Genomic DNA, 18,430 nt, shown 5'->3' on the forward strand with positions numbered 1-18,430 from the left:
CAAATCATCCCACTTTGTACGCCAGTCAATCGCAGGACACACAGACGCATAACTATTTAAATTCACACCTATGGACTAGGATCGCTCGGTTGCTCAATACTACAAAAGTGTTGCGATACCTCGCCGTCAAAAAAGAAATGATATTCCGTACTTTTGGTACAGGTACTTCTTGATTTGGATGGATCGGTTGATTGATTTGTATTGAACATATAAACAAACAACAGAGTCATTCATAACAAAAATAAAATTAAAAGAAAGGAAAATAACATGAAAAGATGTCCTCATTCAGCACAGTTTACATGTTCAAAGGGAGTCGGAAGATGTAAAAAAGCGTCCTCCCTTCAAGCTGTATATCAGTCACTCCTGAAAATGGGTTTTGTATTTGTACGTGGAAAGAATGAATTCTGGTCGACGATAACATACTTTATCCTGCCTCCAGGCCCCAACACAACAATACGGCGAGCGTGAAGGGACCTCACCTCCAGCAGCTAAGGAAAACAAAAGTCTAATCCACAATATGCTACAACTCCCAGTTGAAGTTTACTGCATGGATCTGACACCTAAAGCATTGTTTAATATAATTAAGCATCAAAATGTTCTCGCGAACCACAACATTTTGTCAAACAAAATTCCACTAGCTTAATGCTAACATCTCATTCGAAACAACGTGGACAGGCTCAAGGAAATTAGCATCGATAGCATGGCAATTATAAATCTTCAAATAACTGCTACTGTAACACAAATGAAATCCTCGGCTGTGGAGCTACGTTGACATTTTACAGATGTTTTAGGTTTTTCTCGTGGTATCGTTTCATTATGGATATCGAACTATTTTATGCAGATATAGAGTGAAGTCAGAATTTTGATATCATGACAACAATGCTATGGACGATGTAGTCCTCAATAAACCGAACAGGCCCGATTCTTGGAACATGGGAGGAAGTCACAGTACCCGGCGAAAGCCCACATAAACATGCAAAGTTCACACTGTGAGGCAAACATGCTAAGCACCACTTTACAGTGCTGGCCCTCAACAATCCAATGAGCCGACTTACAAAAGACCTGCTACCAGGACTGCACCTTGCTGCCTGTAGTCCCACTGTTTTAACCTAAAACCAAATGTTATGCTGGGATTTCAGAACGTTCATCAGATGAAGAGTGTCTTTCAGGGGCTTGGAGACTTTTGATCAGGAAAGACCCAGCAGGAGGAACTCAGTGACGTTTAATCAAGCTGCTAAAGAGGACCAAGGTTTCTGTTTTTATGGTCCTCGTGGCAATCAGGCAAAAAAAAAGCGGTTTGCCTTGCTTCAAACCAGCATCGAAGCGAGCATCCAATCAGCAACCAGCGGCGCGCTATTTACCCCTTGCCCGGCACAGCGAAATATGACGACTGGCCTGAAACAGTCTGTCATTTTGCCATCGTTTTAGTTTTCCAAACCTATTCTTCCAAAAGGAACAGCATACATGCAAATAGCTCCTCATTATGGTGATGAAGGAAACAACTCGATGCAAATTAGTCGGCGCGCAAATGCAATTTGTGAGCACAAGTTTGTCGCGTTTTATGCAAACATCAAAGCGGCGTGGAGGAGCACAACTCACAGCCGAGAATGTGGAGGGAGCGACGGGCTCGAGCACGTCGCCGAAGAGTAAACGCACTCGGGGGCAGAGGCCAGGAGTGTGGAGGGCGGGCGGGGGTCTCGTGCGCTCGTTCCCCCTGGATGAAGCTGGAGTAGCGACGATGAGGAGGGAGGCTGGGAGGTGAAGCGGAAAATGAGGAATTAAACAGAGCCCAGAAGAAAGGGACAGGAAAAGAAAAATATGTCATTCTGGCATGCCAGGGATTAAAAGGGACTCCATGGGAGAAGAAGTCTAAATAAACATGAAAGTTTGTTGTATTTTCAAACAAATATTGACAAATAGATGGGAAAAGACAACCGTGATGGTAAAGTAGCGGGAAAGCTATCTGCAAATGTCTAATTGTCGGCACTTGAAGAGTTCAAACCATCACCATGAAAAGGGGAATGCATTGGCTTTAGCATCACTATTAAAGAATTGTTTGAGTATTGTCCCAGTCGGGTCGAGTCAATGCGACGGTAAAATCGGTGACCACATTAACGTTTCCAATGAGAGTCAAAGATTATGTCAAAAAAGTCCAGAGAGGCAGACACCGGGAAGTGAGAAAATACTGCGGCGTCCAGATTTGTAGCGACAAAAAAGAACCACAGTAGCTCAATTACCCACAGTTCCCCTTGTTCCCACCTCCACCTGCAATTTGGCGGCGCCGACATGTCGCCGACTGACTAACGAGTGTTTGTTTGGGCTGCGCCTTTCTTGTATTCCAAACCAACTGTTTATTTATTTATTTATTTATGTATTTATTTATTTCACATCATTATCGCTCGTGTAGATGCCAAGCTGTGTGCGGACTGTAAACATTTGAATGCAATAATTGAGCAGTCGGGAAGCGCACAAACCCCCCCCCCGCCCCCCCCAGAGAGATGATGTCACTGCACTGCTAATAATAACATTTTAACACACTTTCTCTGGGCTGCAGTGGAAGCAAGCAAACAGGACGAGGAAATCACCTGGATCCGAAGTTCAGATGACTAAAACCGTTTTTTTTTAATATATATATATATATATTAAGAAAATGAGTGAGGGGGCTGCATGCCCAAAGCTCATGTGTGCGGTTGGAGAGTTATGCCTGAGGGGGCAAGAGGCAGGGAGCAGCAAACAGAGCCACACTCTCATTAGTTTTAGTCCTGTTTGCTCTGGGCTCAGCTCTGAAATGCCCTCTACTTTTCTTTTCTTTTCCTTGGGAAGAAAGAGCATCAGTGGCAGAGAAATAAATGGAAGGGGCACCGAGGAGAGAACGTACACATTAAAAAAAAAAATACAAAATCAATCAAAAATAAATTTCACCGGCAATCACTCTGTTTGAGTGAGTCTCAATGCTCACAAGGTGCAGGAAATGGCACACGCCCGCTAAAAGACTTTCCACATTTAAAACTACATTCAAGTCTGAGGCCTCCGTTGGATGTGTTGTTTTGGCAATGCTTTAATGGTGAGTGAAAACAATTGCAATCATTAAAAATAGATCTGAAATTAGAAATAAAACCGCCAAAAACAAAACAAAAAAATGCAACACTGCCCTGCACTTTAAAGCAGTAGAAACCAAATAGCTAAATAGTGAAGAAAGAAATTGGAAAGATTAAGATCCATCACAAAAAAATGCTTAAAAAAAAGAGTCTACAAAATAGACCCTAATTATTTTATTTATTTAGAAATCTGAAAAATAAAACTTTCATAAAAGAAAACAACAACAAAAATGAATAATAGCGATTTAATATTACAAATATTTATTAATGCACAATCAGTGTCCACAAAATGGCCCCCAAATGAACAAGAGAAAAAAAACCATATATATTACAGAAATTTAAAAAATATAATAAATCATAAAAATATATTAAATAATTAGCTACAACTCTGATACAATATTAATGTGATCCCCCCCCCATGAAAAGTATTTGATGACACAAATGAGTCTACAAAATGGACCCTGTACTATGAAAACAAAAAATAAAACCTATAAATGAATAAAAGTGATTTAAAAAATTAAGTACACATATAAATATATACAATGAAGCAATATTGTTTTTTTCTTTATGAAAAGTGTTTGCTAATTCACAATAAAGTGGTTCTATAAAATGGACCCTGCACTATGAGGCTTTTGAAATTGCATAATGCACTCTCAGCCAATTGGTGAAGAAGAAAAAAAAGACAATAATTACAAAAATATTAAGGTAATAAAAAAAATGCCACAAAGAAACCAAATTATATTAATATATATATATATATTCTATATATATATTCGAAAATAAAGTCAAGGATTGAATTATTGTACAATATACAGATTTTGAGTACATGATACAACTTAAATCATGCACTGGTCATGTAGGTAACAGTTAAGTGCAACAATAAGTTTGTTTCTGGCGGAGTTTTGAGAAAGGTGTGACGGTGGCGCCACGGGACTCGTGCAGCTCCAGAACGAGAAGGCGAGCCGGCGAGCCGGCGACGACGCGTATGATCTATCACGCTGGGCCACCTGCTTTCCCCAAAAGAAGAACGTTCAAAATACACACAGCTGCTGCGCTCAGCCATGCGTGAAAAACTACAGCACAAAACACGACTTCCGTTGCCTGCAGAAATACAGATACATTACTGTACGTTTTTACACAATAGGTTTTTCTCATCATTGCTTCTTAAATGCAACAAGAAATAAAAATATTCGATGAGGTCATGGAGAAAGAATAACCACTCTTAACACACCTCATCCAACAAGATAGTCACTAATGATAATCCTTTAGAGACGTCCGACAAATGGGCCTTTTCGGACTCGGACAGAAGGGGGGAATCGGGCTGAAATTTGGCCCGATTATCGGTATGTGTGTACCCAGCTCGAGACGATTAAATGAAGTCAGTGAAGTTCTGGCTTCAATGTATGATCATTCACTAAATGCTTGCACATGATGTTGTGACAGTGAGAACAAAGCTGAAAAATCCACCGATGAGTGAAGTTCGAGATGCTAAATCACAATCCATTGATTTTTGCTTGAAAATGGGACACTTGGCTGTAAGATGGCTGAGCATTCACAACTGTGGGGAACTGACTAGAGGCATCCTGAAATTTGCCTCCGCCACCATCTTACGGTTTCAAAATGAGTCGCGTTCTTGCTTCGAAACTGCACGCACGGTCTGCAAGAATGCTTGGAGAAGATAATTGAGGATTCTGAAGAGCAGGGAAACATTTGTGGCTCCACAAGAGCACGGTGATGTTTTTGTGTGTTCACCAACAAATCAACAAATCACGTCGGTCGCCAAGTGGACGCCGCCGCAGGTCAAAGTCACACCCTTGCACTCTTAATCATTTTTGAACGCACAGCCTAGGTGCACGTGTACATGCACTCTGTCACTTCCACTAACGACCCAGGCTCAATTTAGCTCCTCCCAGACAGACAAAGCTAGTCTTTCAGTGAAGATGTATCACTTCAACATACTTCCATGACACCAATTAATGTACTACTTTCCTGTTTAGACAGGACTTTGGCGGCATCGTGTGACATCTCAGTCTCTGCAAATAGAGCACAAAAAACCGCATGTAGGTGAATTCATTAATCGAGAACGGTGGATATGTGGGTGATTGCTGCACCCATAGAAAACCCAGGAAGGCCAGCGTCAAGGTTTGTGACTTGCTGACCACCATCCCCAAACTTTGTCCTTCTTCCTCGAATGATGAATACCTCCTGTTCTCTCAGAGTTGACAGCTCCCATCGCACATCGCAGTTCATTAGCAGTGAGCTAGAACCCTTTCATTTCAGCCCGACGTGTTCTCCTCCTCCTCGCCTCAACCCTGACCGCTGATGTCCTGTCACGAGCGCAGAAAACGCTCCTCCGGGGAGAGGACGGCCTCCGCAAAATGCGCCGCTTCACATAACCGAGCCTTCACTCCCACTAAGGCCCAGGGGCTCTCCGGGCTGGGCAACATATGCCATATTTTAATCCAGAAGTGCCCTCTGTCATATCATTAAAGCTGCAAAGGAGCCACTTCTGTCAAGTTCTTTCCCATTCCCGTCACTCCCTCGCTGAATGCGGACTTCTTGTGCTTCTAATGGAACCTCGCTGGAGGTGGAAAAAGGCTACATCAAAAGCTCACCTGCCGCGAGGCGTTTATTGACAGATTGCCGACGGCACAGTAATGACGGAAAGAGACTGATGGAGTTCTGAGACTCGGTAATGGCAGGCATGGGAGATCGATGAGGATATAAATATCAAAAGAGCTCAAATATATATATTTTAAATACATTAGTACAGCATTATATAAACAAGCTTAAAACCTGGAAAATTGTGTCTTTAAGTGTAGAAAATGCTAACATGCTATCGGTTGCTATGCTATGCTTATCAAGAGTGCGACTTTGAAACCAAATGTCCTCGGCGGATTAGTGTTTCAAATCTTGCCTTGTTGTCACGTAACATTTGTAATGAGAATTGATTAAAGGCTAACATAACGTCGGTACGCTAACATTGTGGAATGTGCTGGGGAGCCATTCCATGTTGTTTTACAATTATCTAGATTGTACCTTTAAGACTGAACACAAGTGTTTTACATACTCAACATCTTGGCACTTTTTCTAACGAGAATTGACAAAATGCTGACATGCCAACAGTTGGAATGCTAACAGTTAGCAGGATAGCTAACGGAGTACGAAAGGCGGCATGATAGAGATTTTACATCATGTCATGTACTAGTCATGTTCAAAAGGCTAAGGAGAGGATGTAAAGCTAACATGCCTTGTTATTGTTTTGTTTTTACTTCTCAATATTAACAGTGGCAACTTTTATGATAGAAATGGATGAAATACTAACACGCTATCAGTTGCTATGCTGACATTTACCCAGAAGACAACTCTAATGCGGAACACAGCCAGACTGATGAGTGTTTTGTAATTTTATTCCATTTCTTTTGAGAACTGCTCAAATGCTAGCATTCTAACAATTGGTATAAGATATAGTGAGGTAGCATCATGCTTAGGCAACTTATTATGGTTTTTACATCATGCCAGGTAGTAATGTTCAAAAGGATATTAAGACTGGATAAAATACTAACGTGTTCATCATTTAAGATCAGAAAAAGGCTTTATTTTTTTGATGTCTCAGTATTAACAGATGACTTATTCTAACAATGGGGATGTATAAAATGCTAACATGCTGCCAATTAGGCTACTATACTTGACTAACAGTTATCCAGAGTGCAACTTTTTTACAGAATGCAATTGGTCAGATTGATAAGTGTGCATCTTGCCCTGTAGTCAGGTACACTGCTAACATGCTGTCATTTGTTATACGAGCATACAGCAAGATAGCAATGCAATTTGAGAAGGATTTTACATGTAGTGCAGTTCAAAAGGGTAATGAGACTGGATGAAAAGCCAAAGTTCATATTTTGTTGCTTTGACATCTGAGCGGTCAATTTATTCTTACATAATGAGACCTGTTTAAATGCTAGGATGCTAACAGTCCATATGCTAACACACAGCAAGATGGCAACCTGAGTGCAGAAGGCAGCTCGATAAGGATTTTAACGCATCACACACATATATTTTGCTTCTTTGGACTCGACACTGCGGTATGACCTTTCTCGGGTACGCTTTCCCTCACAAGGCGCACAAAAATCATCAGCTCCAGTCGCGTAATAATAAAACGGGGAAGGGAGAAAAAAAAAAAAAAAAAGTGATTGATCGCATGCATCCTAACAGGATCTCATATGACCCACCAGATCCATACCCGCGCTCTTGGCTTGATTCTGCGTTTTCTCCTTGGCTCGCTTTGCTGCCACTTTGTCAGCGGGTGTTGGACACATAATAATTGCTTCTATATTTCCTCCATTGATTTCTGGCACAAGGCAGGCTGAGCTAACCCCCCCCCCCCCCACACACACACACACACACACACATATCCACACTCCGCCGCTATAGCAGCACAGTTAACACATTTACAACTTGGCTTTTTTGTTTATTCCGCAGCTCGTTATTAAGATAATGTCATCGCATCTCTGAAATTAAGTGCGGTGTTGCAAAGTTCAACACGCCAATGGATGAAGTGCCCTCAAAAACGAGGGCCGAGTGATTAAAAGACTCAATCAAATACGCGCTCTCGTGTTGCAAGATGCCGGACGCCAGTATGCGTTCAAATTCTCCGTCGCTTTCATTGTTTTAATAGGAGTCGTAAGTCAAAACCATTGACAGACTGCCAATGAGAGTTTCCTACAGGTCAATTTTGATGAATAAAATTACACACTGGCCCCTCGTCATCTTTTGTCAGTAATGAAACTCCCTCGCTGTGATTTTCAGCTCTTAATTACTGCACTCTTTATCCTACTTTACCCTCGCCCTGTGGCATGTCGTAGCTATAATAAAGAAGCCCATTCCCCATCCCTCAGGCAACACACTGCTCTATCATTTTGCTTCCTGCTCTTAAAGTGTGCGGCGTACTCGTACCTCCAACGGAAATCGCGAGTCTCTTCCCAATAACAAGATGTCAGGTTTTACATTCACAATTGTCAGCGCCAAACCCATTTTGAGAGCAGATTGGGAAGAAGAAATCACTCCTAACATCTCACTCACGATAATGTTTCAGAGACATCCAACATGATCACAGGAGAGTCAGACCTATGGGGGATGTGGCTGGTTCTGCAGCACAGTTCCTCTGCAATCTAATGCTACAAACAATATTGTCTGGCCATTGCTTGAAAGTAACTCTGGATCTGTGCCGTTCCAGATTTCTGGTTCATTCCCATGTAAAGTTTCCAACTTTTGTAACCTTAAATCTGCTTTAAAAAAAAAAAAAAAACACCATCGCCTCGGTGTGAGATAGTACGTAATTAGTGAGCACAAAAGGTGCCCACGCTGACACACCCGCCAGCGGCAGGATGCCCGGGGCAGCGCCGGTGACATGAATTATTGAATATTTGTAAATGAATTAGCGCCTGGGGGAGGAGATGTCATCCGTGAACAGGAGGATTACGTCTATCACAGTGCAGGAAGTGTAGGAGGGAGGAAGAAAAGAAGCAAAGGAAGGAAGGGGGGAAAAAAAGTTGTTGTTTGACTTCTGGAGACTGAGACTCGCTCCAGAGCAGGAGATGTTAACCCCTCTGAGTCCACACTGCAAATGAATGTCGCTTGCATGAACCCACCGCTGGCTAATTTAAGCATACCCATAAGATTTGATTACATTTTCACTAGGGATGGGCGAGTACCATTAAAATAAATAATAACAAAAAATATCTGACATGGCGCCGACTACTGGCAAGGAGGACTCATTCCTTCTCTTCATCTTGTGTGTTAGAAAGAAAGGTCTTTGTTCACAATTATATCTCATTGAGTTTATTGACATTTTATGTATCAAAAGTACTGGTGGTATCGGTACTTGGTATTGGTGAGTACTCAAGAGTGAAGACTCACACCTGGCCTGAAAAAAAAAAAAAGTGGTATCAAACCTCCCTAATTTTCACTCATGGAGACAGCACTTCGTCACCAAGCTGCTAAATTACACTTGTCAATTAGTGTAGCAGATCTGTGCATGTGGCACATGCAGGAGACCCGTCAGCAAACACAAATAACCCAAATCCCCTCGTTGACAACTTCGCACAAACATTTGAGTATGGACTGGTTATCAGAAGCCAACACTGACAACTCCGACTCTAATCTGTGCTAACACTGCAGCTCCGCTTACCCTGTGGCTTTGACAATTTGCTAAATTCATGGCTCGCTCACAGACACATTTTTGGAAACAGGAAGCTAGCAAAGAAAATATTGTACTCGGTTGTTTAATTTCCCACTTGTTGGATGGGCCGGCACACCAGAGACCCGACTATTTGTGTACAAGCAATTAAAAAGTTACATTTCCATCATGTCTTGTTTCAAACATGAATAGACGGGGGGGAAAAAAACTCTCCACAGAGACACTCCAAAATCTAATAAAAAGAAAGTCTTCAGTTGTCCTAGAGTGTCTGAACGACATGAAGCGCATCAAGCTGCTCATTCAATAACAGTCGTCTCACTCGTAAGCAGATTACAGTCATAAAGGTTGGAATAAAAACATTACGGTCTGGCCATGCATCCAAAATGACAATCAGGTCCCTAAATGAGAAAACATCATCATACACTAAAAAAAATAAATACATAAAATAACATACAAAATATAACTAACACAAGTGGAGCTTTATTCGAAGAAGTAAGCGCTGGAGCTAATATTTGCTACATAGCCGATTGGAACAACTCAATTCCTCCACGCAGATTTGCCTGGAGAGTAAACAATTGAGCATATATTAAGTGTGGCGACCTCCAAGTGCGGATGAAAAGCAGAGCTGGAAGGCGGGAATCAGCCGAGGTGCATGTGGACCGCGTCCCCTGAGTTGCCTTCCCTTTTATTTTCTTGCACCGGCGTCCAAAGCCCAGGAGAAATTAATCCCGCCGCACGCTTCTGCCACTGCTGCTGGTGATATTGTTGCGCAGGGACCTTGTGCGTTTGCGTGTGTGTGTGTGTGTGTGTGTGTGTGTATGTGTGTGAAGGAAAGACGGAGTGTGAAGACGACCAACGAGAACAGCAAGGTCAGGAGAAGTAAATTGTTTTTCCCGGGCGAGATGTTTAATTCCGCTTTATGTGTGAAAATTCGGAAACTGGCACGCTTAGTAAAGTGCTCGCAAATTGTTTCGATAACTAGGCCTGTCACGATTGAATATTTTTAGAATTGATTCCCCTATTGATTATTAATTGAATTATCGCATAACTTATAACTTATCGAATTACTGTTACTGTGTTTTTACGACGAACATGCATTTTATTCTTATTTATGAGAGATGGACTGCATATGTCGCTACTAAGTGTGTGGTATAAATTTGGTGTACACAATTTGACACAGCAAAATGCTACATGCTAAACGGTAAGCAATCGCGATTAGCATTAGCGTGCTATCAATTACCATTTTTGGTCAAAACCATTCTGTAGCGAATGAAAAAGCAGAAGATGAGAAGGCAGAAAAAGAAAATGGCAAAGCAGAAGACTGACTGACTGACATAAGATGACACCAAAGCGGAAGAAGACGAAGACGACCGGAAAAAAGACAACCAAACCTTGGATGAGGATGAGGTTGAAGATGCAGACGAACCAGAAGGACCAGCCCCAGCAATACACAATAATGTTTCCGCGTTGTAGCCATTGTTGACTCCCTTTTAAAAGTACAACATTCATCAGGCGGAAATGAAAAATAAGATGAAAGAGTGAAATGTTGCGTTTGCACTCAAAGAGCGTGTCCATTGTGTACCAGCTCGAGACGAAGAGGAGGAGGAGGAAGACGAGGAGGAGGAGGCTGGTTCCAAAAGATGAAAGTGAAGCGTGAACTGCCGCTGCCCTTGAGCGGCTTCTTTCACAGTGTCGACATGATACGAGACATCAAGACCCAAACGTTGGCTTCATACACGTCTTTTTCGCTTGCAAAGAGAATTTGTTGAGATGCAGCACAGCGTGATAGTGGTTAACATGTCTGCCTCACAGTTCTGTAGTTCTGGGTTTAAGTCTCAGCTCAGGAATTCTTGTGTTTGCGATGCCTGGGTTTTCGCCAGGTACTCTGGCTTCCTTCCACATTCCAAAAACATGAATGTTCGGTTCATTGAAGACTCAAAATTGTCCATAGGTGTGAATATGAACGTGAAATCAACCAGGAAGTTGGCCAAAAAAACAACAACAACACAACAAAAGCTAACCCGTAACTTCCACTAACAACCCAGGCTAAACCTAGCTCCTCCCCGAAATGCAAAGCTCGTCTCGCAGTCAAACTGTATCACTCAAAAAAAACTTCCTTGACACGATTGCTACATTCCTATTAGCCAGGGCTTTGGCGCCATCGTGTGGCATCTTAGGGTGTTACACAAATAGTTTACTGAATTGCAGTGACATTATCGGTGTGAAAATATCACAGTAAATAAAAGTAATCGGTGCCGTTTTAACATGCAAGTACGTGACTATAGACGCCTTAGACACGCAACCTTTTTGGAGACGCTGCTGCAGTCCAGCTCTCGCCCTCTCTCACACGCACATGCAGTCTCATACACACCCTCAAACCAGCAGACACTGCAAATTAGGATGAATAAATAAGAGATGGAGTTGTGCCTTCCTCTCTGAGTCTAATCTCCGAAGTAGGGGGTCGAAACAGATTGCCGCGTCAGGCTGCATGAGTGAGCGAGCGGGACACTGCTGGCTTCCAGGAAACCAATTTGTTTGTTTATTGTGTTCATGTTTTGTTTTGTTGTGTTTTTTTTTTGTTGTCAGCGGTTAGACTTCATCGCAGCCGGGCCCATCGCGGACATGCTTCCCTTAAATGGCGTCTATAAAACGCGCCATGTGCTCTTCCTCCCCCTCCTCTTCGTCGTGAGGAAGTGCCACAACGCTGCTCTTGTTCGCTACGGCAGGCCTTCCAATTTCCCCTTAAAACGGCCGCCGGATTCGCCCTGGCAGCTGGAGACGGGGCGTCGAGAGGTGGAACAAAGTGCTTTCGAAACACATTAGGCTACCAACACACTTCCACGTAGACAGTCTCGGAGTGCTCTAAAATCGGGCAGAATCGTGTGGCTAGATAGGCCGACTTTTTATTGCTCTCAACTGCTGTGAGAGTGACGAACAGTCTCGGGAAGGATGATCATAATTGGCTCACAAATGCGGCTGATGTGCTTGGTTCAAGCAAATAAACGCCCAAAATAATTTAGAGACTTCGCCAATAAATCAATCAACCAACTGTTGAGCGCATGCTCAATAAAGCAATAAGCTAAGGGAACACTGTGCTGAAATAAAAAAATTGTGTTTTTTTTTTTTTTACCATATTCAAATGTAGGGAGATGCATCTGGTGTGTACTCACCTTAGGTGATGGAGTTGATGCACGCATTGTTTTAGTCTCATGCTCGCCAACATACACGCACACACACACACACACACACACACACACACGTGACACACTATTGATCTGACATCGCGTGCGGCAAGCCGGCGCAGAACACAAATACAGCCTGCGGTGGCTCCTGAAAAACTCCAGACGAGCCTCTTCATCCTCGCCGTTCTCCTCGTCATCATCGTCTTGTGGAAATCACCAGGTGGCTCGTGCATTTCAAGCAGCCTCAGACAGGCTCGGGCACGCCTGTTGGTAGCGTCAAGGTTGCTTATTAAAAAGTCAAACTTGCAAATGGCCGAGCTGTCTTTCCTGTCTGAATGCTGATTTTTTTGAAATTGTTTTTATTTTTTTATTTTTTTTTAGGTGTTTGCCAATGACTGAAAATGTTAACCTTGTGAGACAGCTGTATTAGTCAGCGTACATACAGGTGCTTCCAACCATCTTGTCAAATTAAAAATCTGCCTTCTGAACAAGATCTCCCACTAATATTATTTATATCTGGAATAGTTACATTTTTACACTGCCTAAACTGTCACCATCATATAACCTGTATTACAGGCGGTCCAGACGATGTTGTAAGTTATCTTTTTATGTACACCGGTACCTTGACTTACGAGTGCCCCAACTCACTCGCTTTTTCGATGTTTTTGCTTTGTGTTGCGAGCCTGAATTTGGAGTTCACGTAAATTTCAGACCGCCACCGCTCGATTGAAGTGTGGAAAAAAATGTAGCAATAACTTCATTCACTACTGTGGACGTTTATATTCTTCAACTGGAATCGAACCGTTTCCGGCCACCAACGTACGTTTTTGCCAAGTACGTTTCTGAACAGGTGGGCGTGGACGAGAGTCTCGCCCAGCTTGTCTGTGAAATTCACCTTTGTAAACCACTGTAGTGATTAAAAGTTCCCTGTAGATGGCAGCATTGCATCGCTTTGGATTTGTGATCAGCAGAGCTTTTGAATAGAAGACAAAGATAACGGGGTGAATCGATTATGACGGTAAGAAATGCCAACATGATGGAACTCGGACGCTGCTTTGAAAACAGCTGGCAGGGAATGGTTTAAGGTACCGTAATCCCCTGGCATGTGGGCAAGGAGAGCCACAGTCAACCTTTCACTTTCAGCTGTTTACTGACCGGGACAAACGGTCAAACGCATAAATGCAAAATGCGAACACTCGCAAGGAGCTGCTGTCGGCCACAACTGACACCCCGACGCTCACACTGCACCATAACCGGCCAACCCGACTCCAGTTCCTGATGTCGCTCACTAGCTGTCACTGAGCTCCCATCTCCGCTAATCCCAGGGTGGCCTTTGCGCCGCCTGTCAGCAACGCCTGCCAATAACGGGGCACAATAAACGCCCGCAGGACAACAGTGGGCCGCAGGCAGCTTCAAGGGCTACTGATGGCGAACTATAAAACAATATAATGGCGCTCCTGTCAGGCAAGGGGCGGGCGGGCGAGGGGCCGGGGGAGAAAGGGAAAGATCTACGCTTCCTCGGACTCTCCGAGGAGACTTCAATTAATCACCGCTGAATTGCATCAGCCCGCAATAGGCGTGTAAGGTTATTACCATGCGCTCTCCGCAGGATGAAATGCGATGATAGCGCTAATTGAGGGGAGCGGTAGAGCGGACAAGCAGGGGGAATAAAAACAGCTGACCGCACAACAGTTGTCAAAAAGGATGAAGGGCAGTTACAGGAACAAGTTGAACACGAGGATGGGAGACAGGATCATGCAAATCCCGTTCGTGGCTTCTGTAGACAATACAACTGTCACTGACAAGGCTTCAAATCATCTGGTGGAGTCGCCCCACCCCCTGAAATAGAACTCTGTACGCTGGGGCTGGTCTCAAAGGTCCTCTGTGTTCCAAATTGTGTCTGGCGAAAAGATGGATGGCGTTAAAAAGCAGTCATTCACCTGACTGGAGACAAGTGAGCCGGATATTAAGCAGATACCGATAATCGGGACAAATTTGACCTCGACTCCCCGCTACTGATCAAAGTCAGCAAATGGCTGATGATTGGATATGTCTGAAGGTTTATCCTGGATTATTATCCTATACTGTGAGATGTATTAAGAGTGATTCCGCCTCCCGCTGATCTGCTCGCCAAACATTCAGTGCCGGTCATAGAAATTTTCCCGACCCCTTTAAACCTGTTCAATATTTATGATCACGAATCCAACACGGGATTCCACAATCCGTGGACATGGGAGCGACGTTCAACACCTGACACTCATTTCTCCAGCCTTGTCGTGTTAAAAGCAATCGTTGCTTTCTTACATGCAATATGTGTCAAACGCTGATATCATTTTCTTACCCGATTGTGGGATGCTGCTTGGGCCGGATTTACACTGCAAGTCCAATTCTAATTTTATGCCAATATCTGTTTTCTTATTTCATGTACATTTCAAGTAATACATGTCCAATATGGTTGTGTTAATATTTAGAGAACTCTAGCGTGTGGCGTCTTGCTGCCAAGGACCTATGCTGAAGTGAGTTGAGGATCTTCGTTTAGACAACAGTAGTGCTTTGCTGCCATCTTGTGGCATCTACATGTAATTATGAACTAATAAGAGGGCGTCCATTAGTCTCAGATTTCCTCTATTCGTGGTAGGGCTCGTTCACTGCATTTCTCACTGCGATGCCCTCGCGTGTGGGAAAGGGGAGCCACAATTACGATGCCGCTTTTCGGCGGTTTATTGAATGCAGGGAGATCGTCCGCGAACAACATGAGCACACTCACACCGGAGCTTCTGTCAGCCACAGCTTACATCCAGACACTCACAAGCGGACTGGCCAACATCACAAGCCACACCCACCAAGGCCTTCCTCTTAAAGGCACACTAATTCACTCACACGAGAAGATGTACAGTATTTTCACTTCATTGTTACCATTTGTTTTTGTGTGTGTTTAAATATGTTCATAATGTGTTAAAGTGTTTTAATCATTGTAAATGTTTGAAGCATCCTCATAACAAGTCGTTACTAATTGTAAAGTACACCGTAATGTATCATATTGTAACGGAACATTACTTATAATCATGACCTATCTCGCTGTACAGTGATGTAATGTATCTTAGCTCACTATAATAAATTGTGACATATTGTTGCATATTGGAATGTAACAAAACGTTGCGTATGGTACCTCATCATTAAAAATCGGAAAAATGTAACAACCTTAATCCTACCATTTTTTTTATTGTTATCATTATTGTAATGTAACGTATGCTAGCGTAATATACGCTAACATATGGTAACATACCGTAACGTAGCATACCGTAACGTAGCGTGCCGTAACGTGACACACCGTAACATAGCATGCCGTAACGTGGCGTAGCGTAATGTAACATACCGTAACGCTGTTGTAACGTAACATTTCACAATGTAAGCTACCATAACATAGCATAACATACCTCAACGTAAGATGTCGTAATGTCACGTACCGTAACATGCCATGACTTACCTCACCGTAACATGCCGTAACCTAACGTACCGTAACATAACGTATCTTAACATAGCATACTGTAACATAACATAACATATCATATCGTAACATAACGTTATCTGTTGTATTATAATGTAACTTATTGTATCGTAACGTAGTTGTAAAATAAATGCACAATGTGTTTCAAAAGTGTGTTTTAATCAGTTTAAATCTGTTCACAGCATGTGGGTGTTGTTGAGTTTTTATCTGGTCTCTCTATATTGCAGCTTTTCGCCCATAGCAGGTGGGTGCATCTCTCGCAGCGAACGGGGGTCCACTGTATGCGTGAAAGAAGCAACTGTGTGATGTCACGTTAAACCTTTTCGGGAATTCCAATTCAATCGCTGGCATGCCGTACGGAATAGTACCAACCGGTGGAAATGTGAAAACTGAAGTTGTTGGGGTCTTTTCCCCCCGGGGTCGCTTGGGAGTAAACCCATAAAGCATCCCTGAGCAACAACTGTGCTTTGTGATGAAAGATGCACATATGGGATGTCATCTTGTGCATCATGTCGCGGTTGACAAAAACATGTGCAGCTTTTGCTATAAGGACGATGAGAAACATAGCTGTAAATAGGGAGGGGAAAGGGTGGGTGGGGGATTGGGAGGGGGGCTTTTCACACTCCTGCCGTTTGATCTGAAGATCACGTCGCAACTTGTGCCCTGCGTCCGCTCAACATGGATGTGGTGCAGGCGAGACAGAAGAGCCTTTACCGTGCATCCGAAATGATGTAAAGATGCTGATGCTGCAAATCCACCTTGCAAGACCACATGCAGCATATCCTCGTCATTGGATTCATGACTATGAGTGGGCAACATATGTTATTAGTAATACGATTCATTTTCGTGACAGACCCCCCCCCCCCCCCCCCCAAAAAATAAATAAATAAATAAATAAATAAAATGTAAAAATAGCACCTGGATGATCTTCATAGGTTGCAATTAAGAGTGAGACGGATCCTACCTGTCGTCGTGCTGTCAGTTAATCCCGAGATTTCATTTTTTTCTCAGTTTTCAACCACAAAGCCCAGCCGGACATCTTCTTGATCTTCTTCTTGTTGGTCTAGCTGAAGCAATTTCCCCTCGGCTCCACAAAACATAACCTCAGTGTACAAAAAAACCCGCACACACACAGACACACACACACAAATACGCACAGTTTGCGTTGTTGTGCTGTGTCCAGACGCGCGCAAACAGCCCAGCGGTCCGCACAAGTGTGATGGATACGAGAGGGAAGCGAGTGGACCTGAAAGTCGATAAAAGTTGCAGCTCCTCAAGTTCTTATCTTCGGCTGCTTCCGAGCTCCTTGCGCACACGCCGAGCCGTCTCGCATGCTTCCGACCTTCCTTCAGTCATTTTTTTTTCTTTTTTTTTTTCTCAAAACAAAAATCCTCCATCCTGCGCACTAGATGCGGTTGTATTTTCCTTTTGAGCTGCGTTTCCTCCGATCGGAGGGATGCTTTGGACTGGAGGTGTCCGAGGATTGGGGAGAGACGCCGGTGTCATCGCTCTGTGGCGCCGAGCAGCAGGGAGCGTCTGCGCCGGGGCTTCAGTGCCCCCCAGTGGCGATGGACGGTACCGGCGTCAGGGTGGAAGCTGAGTTGACCTCACCCGGCTTGACGTGATGATGATGATGATGATGATGATGATGATGATGAAGAGGAGGAGGAGGATGTGACAACACCCTCACTTTGTTTGGGTGAGTGAAACAGCAGTTTGGTTCGATGAGACACAGCGCAAACATTTAGATCACTCTTATCTCATATTGCAACGTATTCTATCTTACCTTTCCTTACCTTTGCTATTACACTATTGTATCCTACCGGTGCATATTGCATTGTGACGTATTGTTAACATACCGTTAACACATCATAACGTATCATAACGCATCGAAATGTATCGAGATGTTCCGTACAGTAAACGAACAGGGATCTTTATGAACACATTCAACTTGGCCCGATTGTCAGTATGCGGAATCCCCGTTTTAGACTATTGCTACCATAGCAAATGATGGGTTAACATCGATGCGGTTATCATTTCTATAATTGAATCTTGGAGTGGAGTCTTGAAATTGTTGTTTCATGCACTGACTGCTGATTGAGGCACGACCACGCAGTCTCCACAGCGGAAGCTGCGTTGTCATCTCTCTCCTCCAGCATTAGCGTCAGGAACTCTTCCCTCCACTAATTTTGTTATCGTCGCAATTTTCTTTTCCATTTCTCGCACAGTCGCGTCTATCTACATGCTCGATGCACCGACCCCTCTGGGAACAATAAATCTTATTGAATCGGATCCTATCTTTGCTTAACGCCCATCATATTGTATCGTGTCCCATCTAATCGTACCTTACCTTATTTTGAAACTATCGTTGTATCCAACCGTTGCTTATTGCATCGTAACAATGTATCTTACTTGGTAATGAATCAAAGTGTCGTTCTTTAAC

At 43.3% G+C, this 18,430-nt stretch overlaps 1 protein-coding gene across 2 annotated transcripts in view; it reads right to left on the reverse strand.

Moving 5' to 3' along the window:
- The window catches only part of tafa3a (TAFA chemokine like family member 3a), a 77,513-nt gene extending 60,002 nt beyond the window's left edge, over positions 1-17,511 (reverse strand). Inside the window, exon 1 of one of the 2 annotated variants that reach the window (XM_061687846.1) lies at positions 17,145-17,511. The gene's annotated coding sequence lies outside the window, so the exon portion shown is untranslated. Of the gene's footprint in view, positions 1-16,951 lie in introns of both variants that reach the window. The other variant, XM_061687845.1, reaches the window with a different exon arrangement.
- Between the last annotated feature and the right edge of the window lie 919 nt (positions 17,512-18,430).

This window comes from Phycodurus eques, chromosome 10 (assembly GCF_024500275.1).
Source record: "Phycodurus eques isolate BA_2022a chromosome 10, UOR_Pequ_1.1, whole genome shotgun sequence".
Classification (NCBI taxonomy): domain Eukaryota; kingdom Metazoa; phylum Chordata; class Actinopteri; order Syngnathiformes; family Syngnathidae; genus Phycodurus; species Phycodurus eques.